This window comes from Rutidosis leptorrhynchoides, chromosome 1 (assembly GCF_046630445.1).
Source record: "Rutidosis leptorrhynchoides isolate AG116_Rl617_1_P2 chromosome 1, CSIRO_AGI_Rlap_v1, whole genome shotgun sequence".
NCBI classification, from domain to species: Eukaryota; Viridiplantae; Streptophyta; class Magnoliopsida; order Asterales; family Asteraceae; genus Rutidosis; species Rutidosis leptorrhynchoides.
The window spans coordinates 34,326,987-34,337,480 of NC_092333.1; positions in this window are offsets into that span (position 1 = coordinate 34,326,987).

The window sequence follows — 10,494 nt, forward strand, 5'->3', positions numbered from 1 at the left end:
CGGTAGTCGATACACAACCTGAATGTACCATCCTTCTTTTTGACAAACAAAACAGGAGCTCCCCATGGTGATGTACTTGGTCGTATAAAACCACGCTCTAAAAGTTCTTGTAGTTGGCTTTGGAGTTCTTTCATTTTACTGGGTGCGAGTCTGTATGGAGCACGAGCTATTGGTGCAGCTTCTGGTACAAGGTCTATTTGAAATTCAACGGATCGGTGTGGAGGTAGTCCCGGTAATTCTTTCGGAAATACATCGGGAAATTCTTTTGTGACGGGAACATCATTGATGTTCTTTTCTTCTGATTTGATTTCTTCGCTGTGTGCTAGAATGGCATAGCAACCTTTTCTTATTAGTTTTTGCGCCTTCAAATTACTAATAAGATTTAGCTTCGCGTTGCTCTTTTCTTCGTACACCATTAAGGGTTTTCCTTTTTCTCGTACAATGCGAATCGCATTTTTGTAACATACGATTTCCGCTCTCTCCTTTTTCAACCAGTCCATGCCGATTATCACATCAAAACTCCCTAACTCTACTGGTATCAAATCAATCTTAAATGTTTCGCTAACCAGTTTAATTTCTCGATTTCGACATATTTTATCTGCCGAAATTAATTTACCGTTTGCTAATTCGAGTAAAAATTTATTATCCAAAGGCGTCAATGGACAACTTATTTTAGCACAGAAATCCTTACTCATATAGCTTCTATCCGCAACCGAATCAAATAAAACATAAGCAGATGTATTGTCAATAAGAAACGTACCCGTAACAAACTCCGGGTCTTCTTGCGCTTCAACCGTATTAATGTTGATGATTCTTCCTCGGCCTTGCCCATTATTATCTCTCTGATTTGGACACGCATTTTTGTAATGGTCTTCTTCCCGCATCCAAAACAGGTAATGTCGGTATAACTTGTTCCGGCATTATTTGTTCCCTTAGCCATTGATCTGTAGATTTCGCACTTTGTCGCACCATGGCCCTTTCTTTTACACTTAGTACACACTGCCGTACAGAGCCCATTCGGATGGTTTCCTTCACACCTCTGACATGGTTTCTGCCTCTTGTTGTTATTATTGGGATTGTTGTTGTTGTTGCGGTTGTTATTGTTGTTGAAACGGTTGTTGTAGTTGTTATTGTTGTTGGGATGGTTGTTGTAGCTGTTGTTGGGACGGTTGTTGTTGCGATAATTGGTGCGATTGAAGTTGTGATTGATGTGTTGATTGTTAAAATTGTGACCCTTGTCACTAGTCTCTTCCCACTTTCTTTTGATTTGTTTCGTGTTAGCTTCTTCAGCCGCCTGCTCTTTAACTCTTTCCTCAATCTGATTTATGAGTTTATGAGCCATTCGACTCGCCTTTTGTATGGAGGCGGGCTCGTGTGAACTTATATCTTCTTGGATCCTTTCTGGTAACCCTTTTACGAATGCGTCGATTTTCTCCTCTTCATCTTCGAACGCTCTTGGGCACAATAAACACAACTACTTGAATCGTCATTTGTATGTGGTAATATCGAATCCTTGTGTTTGTAATCCCTTAAGCTCTACTTTTAGCTTATTGACCCCGCTTCTGGGACGATACTGCTCAGTCATCAGATGTTTGAATGCTGACCACAGTAGTGCGTAAGCAGCATCTTATCCCACCTGCTATAGATAGGTGTTCCACCATGTTAACGCAGCACCTGTGAAAGCATGCGTAGCGTACTTTACTTTGTCTTCTTCAGTGCACTTACTTATGACAAACACCGACTCGACCTTTTTGGTCCACCGTTTTAATTCGATTGGACCCTCGGTTCCATCGAATTCCAGAGGTTTACAGTCAATGAATTCTTTGTAGGAGCATCCTATACGATTTCTTGTGGTGTTATTTGCATTGCTAGATTCAGAGTTATTGTTGTTGTTTTGCATTGCAGCCTATACTGCGGCTACGTTTGCTGCAAGGAAAACACGGAAGTCTTCCTCGCTCATGTTCAAATTCTGACGAGTCGTCGGTGCCATTTCCTTCAAAAATAGCCAAAAGGATTGAGTTAATCATATAGAATATTAAGAGTAGTCAATAGTATGTCGTAGCATAATATGAACTCATTTATAAAAGCTTTTTCTTCATATTAGCGTTTTATAGTTTTAATTCGGGTAGTTCCTACACGTTAAGTTCATACTTAGTAGCTAACATACAATTCAACTACTACAATTCTATATGAAAAACTGATTATAATAATATTTCGCGTTCAAACTTTTATACAATATTCTACAAACTTACAATACCGCTATTTTTCATATAGCATAAAAATATAGCACACAATAACTTTGATACAAAGCAGTTGCGAAGACAATTTGTAGTTTAACGCAAGTCGTTCAGCAAAGGCAATAAATACACGTAATTCATAGGTCCAGAAATAAGTCATGCATTCTGGTTTTACTAAGACTACTTCCCATCCTTGGTCTTGTGGAAAATAATCGTTATGACCGTTGGCTAGGCAGCATGTTGTAACGTCGTCAAAAGGACGAGGATTTCGTAATGTCCAACAGCCCCGTAACAATCTAAAAACCTTGCTTCTCGCCCCAATTACTGAGTCCGTCACTTGTGGGAATGTTTTATTTAACAGTTGTAATCCGATGTTCTTTTTCTCACTTTGGTGAGAACGAACATCACTAACCCATAAGCATAATATGCTTCTTTATGTTGCATGTTAGAAGCTCTTTCTAACTCACGAAGTCCTATATTGGGATATGTTGAGTCAAAATAGGTTCTTAACCCGTAGCGTAAAATTGCATTTGGGTTCCCCGCATTTAACGCTTTAAAGAAAACACGGCGTAACTTACGGTCTCCCCAATGTGATATACCCCATCTTTCAAATGAAAGCCTTTTATAAACTAAGGCATGGCTGGAACGTTCATCAAATATTCTACACACTAATTTCGCCGTAAATAATTGTACCGACGAATTCTGACCGACTTTAGACAAGATTTCATCAATCATGTCCCCGGGTAGGTCTTCTAAAATTTTTGGTTGTCTATCCTTAACGTTCATTGTAATTTTATACTGTAAAACATACGAGAATTAGATTCGTAAAAGATAATTATCAAATAATACAAGAAATTTTCACATACAACAAGAAAAGTACAAGCACACTTATTTTACATATTTTACACCTCATGATTACAACTCTTTATTCCGACTCACTAGTTTCTTCCTCTTCGGACCTATTTCGTTTTGCTAATTTTCTAGGGATATATGATGTTCCTCTAATATGAGCCGTTGTTTTCACAAATGGTTTAGAAAAACCTGGTGGCTTAGAGGTTCTCTGGTTATTGTTACAACTTAAGAAATACGGGTGTTGACGATACATATATAGTTCATTGGGGTTGGAATCAAGTTTCTCTATTTTAATGCTCTTTCCCTTATTATTTTCTTTTGCTTTTTCAAATTGGGTCGTGGTAATTTCTATAACATCATCGGAATCCTCATCGGGATCCGATTCATCGGAAAATTGGTATTCTTCCCAATATTTTGCTTTCTCGGCGGAAACACCATTGACCATTATTAATATTGGTCCATTAGTTGAGAGTTTTCTTTTATTTGTCTGTTTTCAGTGGTTCCTAAAATTTCCCCCTCCGGATCCTCTTCTTCCGGTTCCTTCTCTTCCAGTTCCTCCTCTTCCAGTTCCTCTTCTTCCGGTTCCTCTTCGAGAATTTGTGAATCTTCCCAAAATATATTCGACTCTTCATTATTATTAGGTGAGTCGATGGGATTTGTACTAGAGGTAGATATATATCACACAATATCAAACATGTTAAGAGATTAATATATCACATAATATTTACATGTTAATAATATATAGTTTTCAACAAAAAGTGTTAAGCAATCATTTTTCGAGTAAACACGGTCGAAGTCCAGACTTACTAATGCATCCTAACGAATTCGATAAGACACACTAATGCAAATTTCTGGTTCTCTAAGACCAACGCTCGGATACCAACTGAAATGTCCCGTTCATATTGATTATAAACATTCCATATTAATTGATTTCGTCGCGAGGTTTTGACCTCTATATGAGACGTTTTTCAAAGACTGCATTCATTTTTAAAACAACCATAACCTTTATTTTATCGATAAAGGTTTAAAAAGTATTACGTAAATTATCAAATAATGATAATCTAAAATATACCGTTTACACACGACCATTACATAATGGTTTACAATAAGAATATATCACATCAAAATAAGTTTCTTGAATGCATTTTTTACACAATATCATACAACATGGACTCCAAATCTTGTCCTTATTTTAGTATGCAACAGCGGAAGCTCTTAATAATCACTTGAGAATAAACATGCTTAAAATGTCAACAAAAATGTTGGTGAGTTATAGGTTTAACCTATATATTATCAAATCATAATAATAGACCACAAGATTTCATTTTTATAGCACATCTCATGTCAGACACTTCGTAAACTGCATAGAGATAAAAATCATTCATATGTTGAACACCTGGTAACCGACGTTAACAAAATGCATAGAATATCCCCAAAACATAACCTCTCATCTGTATAATAATCTCAAAGTACTAAACCATCCATAACCTGAATGGGGGTTGTTAAGCCCAATAGATCTATCTTTAGGATTTGCGTCAATTAGGGGCCATTTCCCTAATTCTTAGGTTACCAGACTTGAAAGGCGATATTCGGTTTAATAATCCAACCATAGAATGTAGTTTTGCATACTTGTGTCTATTTTGTAAAACATTTATAAAGCTGCATGTATTCTCATCCCAAAAAAATATTAGATTTTAAAAGTGGGACTATAACTCACTTTCACAGATTTTTCCTTCGTTGGAAAATAAGACTTGGCCACTGGTCGATTCACGAACCTATAACAAATGTGTACATATATATCAAAGTAAGATCGAAGTATATTCACAACATTTTTTATTATGTTTTTATGATTTAAGTTTGTTAAGTTAGCAGTCCTCGTTAGTAACCTACAACTAGTTGTCCACAGTTAGATGTACAGAAATAAATCAATATATATTATCTCGAATCAATCCACGACCCAGTGTATACAAGTCTCAGGCTAGATCACAACTCAAAGTATATATATTATTTTGGAATCAACCTCAATCCTGTATAGCTAACTCAAATATTACTGCATATAGAGTGTCTATGGTTGTTCCGAAATATATATATAGATGGGTCGATATGATATGTCAAAACATTGTATACGTGTCTATGGTATCCCAAGATTATATAATATGTATAATACAATATAAATTAGTTAGGATATGTTTAGTCTAGATTTGTTACAAAATTTTCGTAGCTAAAACTAGCAAATTTATCCAATTTTGTTTTACCCGTCATTTCTTCGTTTCAAATCCGTTTTGAGTGATTCAAGTTGTTATGGTTTCATAATGAACTGAAATTTATGAAACTAGACAGAAAAGTATAAGTTTATAGTCGGAAATATAGGTAACAAGTCATTTTTTAAAGAGGTAGTCATTTCCGTCGAAAGAACGACATCTTGATGACCATTTTGAAAAACATACTTTCACTTTGAGTTTAACCATGATTTTTGGATATAGTTTCATGTTCATAAGAAAAATCATTTTTCCAGAATAACAACTTTTTAAATCAAATTTTATCATAGTTTTTAATTATCAAACCCAAAACAGCCCGCGGTGTTACTACAACGGCGTATGTCCGGTTTTACGGTGTTTTTCGTATTTTCAGGTTTTAAATCATTAAGTTAGCATACCATATAGATATAAAACATGTGTTTAGTTGATTTTAAAAGTCAAGTTAGAAGGATTAACTTTATTTGCGAACAAGTTTAGAATTAACTAAACTATGTTCTAGTGAATACAAGTTCAAATCTTCGAATAAGATAGTTTTATATATATGAATCGAATAATGTTATGAACATTATTACTACCTCAAGTTTAGTAGGTAAACCTACTGGAAGCAACAAAAATTGATCTAGCTTCAAAGAATTTTTGGATGGCTTGAAAGTTCTTGAAGTAGAATCATGACACGAAAACAAGTTCAAATAAGATTATCACTCGAAATAAGATTGTTATAGTTATAGAAATTGAACCAAAGTTTGAATATGAGTATTACCTTGAATTAGAAAGATATCTTACTGTAAATAAGAAAGTTTTCTTGAGATTGGATGATCACTTGAAATGGATTAGAAAGCTTGGAAGTAGACTTGTAAACTTGAGAGTATTCTTGATTTTATGAAACTAGAACTTACAGAATTTATGAAGAACACTTAGAACTTGAAGATAGAACTTGAGAGAGATCAATTAGATGAAGAAAATTGAAGAATGAAAGTGTTTGTAGGTGTTTTTGGTCGTTGGTATATGGATTAGATATAAAGGATGTGTAAGTTTGTTTTCATGTAAATAATTCATGAATGATTTATAATATTTTTTGTAATTTTGTAAGATATTTCATGCTAGTTGCAAAATGATGGTTCCCACATGTTTAATGACTCACATGGGCTACTAAGGAGCTGATCATTGAAGTGTATATACCAATAGTATATACATCTAGAAGCTGTGTAATGTATAAGTATGAATACGGGCGCATACGAGTAGAATTGTTGTTGAAAATGAATGAGGATGTAATTGTAAGCATTTTTGTTAAGTAGAAGTACTTTGATATCTGTCTTGAAGTCTTTCAAAAGTGTACAAATACATCTTAATACACTACATGTATATACATTTTAACTGAGTCGTTAAGTCATCGTTAGTCGTTACATGTAAGTGTTGTTTTGAAACCTTTAAGTTAACGATCTTGTTAAATGTAATTAATTCATTATTATTATACTTAAATGAGATGTTAAATTGTTATGTTAACATGATAACATGGTGTATGAATATATCTTAACATCATATATATATATATATATATATATATATATACATATATATATATATATATATATACATATATATATATATATATATATACATATATATATATATATATACATATATATATATATATATATATATATATATATATATATATGTTAAAATACTATTACAACGATAATCGTTACATATATATCTCGTTTCCAAATCCTTAAGTTAGTAGTCTTGTTTTTACATATGTAGTTCATTGTTAACACACTTAATTATATACTTAATTATCATTTTATCATGTTAAACATAGTGTATCAATATCTTAATATGATTCATATGTATTTAGTAAGATGTTGTTATAACGATAATCGTTATATATATCGTTTCGAGTTTCTTAATTCAATAATCTCATTTTTATGTATATCACTCATTGTTAATACACTTAGTAAGATACTTACTTATCATAACCTCATGTTAACCATATATATCGATATATATATATATATATATATATATATATATATATATATATATATATATATATATATAATGTAGTTTTTATAAGTTTTTAACGTTCGTGAATCGCCGGTCAACTTGGGTGGTCAAATGTCTACATGAAACTCATTTCAAATAATCAAGTCTTAATAAGTTTGATTGCTTAACATGTTGGAAACATTTAATCATGCAAATATAGTTTTCATTTAATATATAACCATAAAAAAGTTCGGGTCACTACATGTACCTTTATCAATATTTAGACTTATTCGCCATAAAATTATACTAATTGAAATGTAACTTATACATTTGAGTGTTATGGTCATTTATTTCTTAAAATCATCATCCTAATATATATATATAATAATATTATCTTTTAATTTCTGTCGATAAACATATGTTGAAACTAATACGTTTAACGTAAAGTATTATACATTTAATACTTTGTTAATGTTTTCAAGTTATAATATATATATATATATATATATATATATATATATATATATATATATATATATATATATATATATACATATATATATACATATTCATATCCATTTATATAATCATTCGTGAATCGTCGAAATTTGGTCGAGGTTAAACTTAGTTCAAAATTTTGAGATTCAACTTAACAGACTTTGCTTATCGTGAAGAAATTATATAAAGATTAAGTTTAAATTTGATCAGAAATTTCCGGGTCGTCACAATTAGTATTGTAATATTGTAATTATCGGTTTCTATCGTATTATTAGTATTATAATTGGTAATTTTGATATTTATAGAATTATTTTTATTAGTATTAATTTTATTATTATTAGTATAAATATTCGTATTATTATCTTTATTAGTATTAATTTTAGTACTGTTTTTAGTATTATTAATAGTATTATTATTGTTTTTAATTATTATTTGATTTTAATAGTATTATTAGAATTTTTAGTAATAGTATTATTAGTATCTTTACTAATATTATATTATTATTAGTATTATCATTATTAGTTTTTAAATAAGTAGTATTATCATTATTATTGGTTTTATTAGCATGATTAGTATTTTCATTATACTATTACTATTATTAAAGGTATTATTTATTTTATTAGTATTAATAGCCGTATTGATAGTAATTTATTAGTATACTTATCTGTACAACTACTAGTATTTTTAGTAGTATTATTTTTGTCAGTATTATTATTTTTATTATTAGTATAATTATATAATTAGGATTTTTACTATTAGTATTTTTGGAATTATTGGCATTATTAATATTTTTAATAATATTATTTTTTTGAAAGGCTTTTACTAATATTACTATTAGTATTACATTGTTTTAGTATTAATTTAGTAACTTTTTAGTATTATTATTAGTATTTAATTATTATTTTTAATAGTATTATTTGAAATTCAATTATTAATATTATTATTGTATAATTTTTATGCTCATTATTATTATTATTATTATTATTATTATTATTATTATTATTATTATTATTATTATTATTATAATAAAGTCTCTTTATTATTAAAATTATATTATTGTTTTTGTTATTATTAGTATTATTAGTATTTATTAGTATTATGGGTATTATTACCATTTTCATATGTTTTATTGATATTATTTGTACTATTAGCATTACTATTAGTATTATTTCTTAGTATTATTGGTATTATAATTAGTATTTCTACTAGTATGATAATATTTATATAAGTATTATTACTATGTATAAGTACTTTTAGTAGTATAATTATTTGTATTTTTATTAGTACTTTTTGTATTATTAGTATTTTTATTAATACTAGTATTTTACTATTTTTATAAGTACTATTAGTATTAATTGTATTTTTAATAGCATTTTTAGTATTTTTGTTAGTATTATTAGTATTAATTATATATTGATATTTTTATTAGTATTATCAGTATTTTTACCGTATTATTAGTAATATTAATTTTTAGTATTATTATTTGTATTAATTTTATTTTTAATATATTTATTAGTATTTATGGTATACTATTATTATTATTACTTTTATTAGTATTACTGATATTATTATATATTTTTATTTGTATTATTTGTATTTTTATTGATATTATTGTTACTATTGTTAACAATAATAATACCAATAACAGCAATAAAAATAAAAATACTAATAATACCAATAACAAATATTAGTTTTTTTTATTATCTATTACATACATGCAATTTTTCAATACTTTTGTCGTTTTTTTTTTTTTTTTTTGTAACCTGGGTATCCAACATTTTTTTAACTGACTAATCCAGGGCGACTACCCGCTTTGCAGGCGAACCTCCGTGACCATGAGAGAGAATAACTTTGTGGGTACAAGGAATCGAACCCTTGACCTCCACATTGGAAGGTCGGGGTCTTACCATGCCACCACCACCCTCATACTTTTGTCTTTCTTAGGTGTTTATTTTTTATCATTAAAGTGTCATGAAAGTCCTCATTATTAATAGATATATTTTATTTATTATTTATTATAGAGTTTAGATTATATTTAAAATTAAAAATGTAAGTTCTACAAATATCTATGAACTATGTTACAAGTGCTTTAAAAATAATCGGAAACACGGTAGTATGGTAGTGGTCTGTCTCTCTCAGCGAGAGGTTAGGAGTTCGACCTGTGGGGTGCAACATTGCACATAAACCTGCCCCTTTACCCTTGAATTCCACCCAATGGAGCCTTCCGCACTTCGCTTTGCGGGGGCAGTGGCCCGGGGGGGGGGGGGGGGGGGGGGTTTACAGTTCATGCCCTCGAATTGGGCCAGATTTCTTCCTGGAGAGCATCTGGGAGTGGGTTATGCAACTTCGGAAGATGAACGCGTAAGTACCCTGGATGATCCCATACTTTTGTTAAAAAAAAAGTATGGTACTCCACTTTTCGAACACTTTTAGAAAATTATAATCCAATGGTTAATTACTCCGTACTATTTTTCTACACTTTTTTTTTCTAAAAATCATATATTTTATTTTTATTTTTTTAACTTAAGACAGTTAACTACGAGTATCTCGATGTAACATCGTTTAACGCTAAAGATATATTAAAATAGGGAATCCACCTTAACCCATACATAGTCACCAAGAGTTCAAACTGGAATTTTTAAGACAGTCACTAACTCACTATG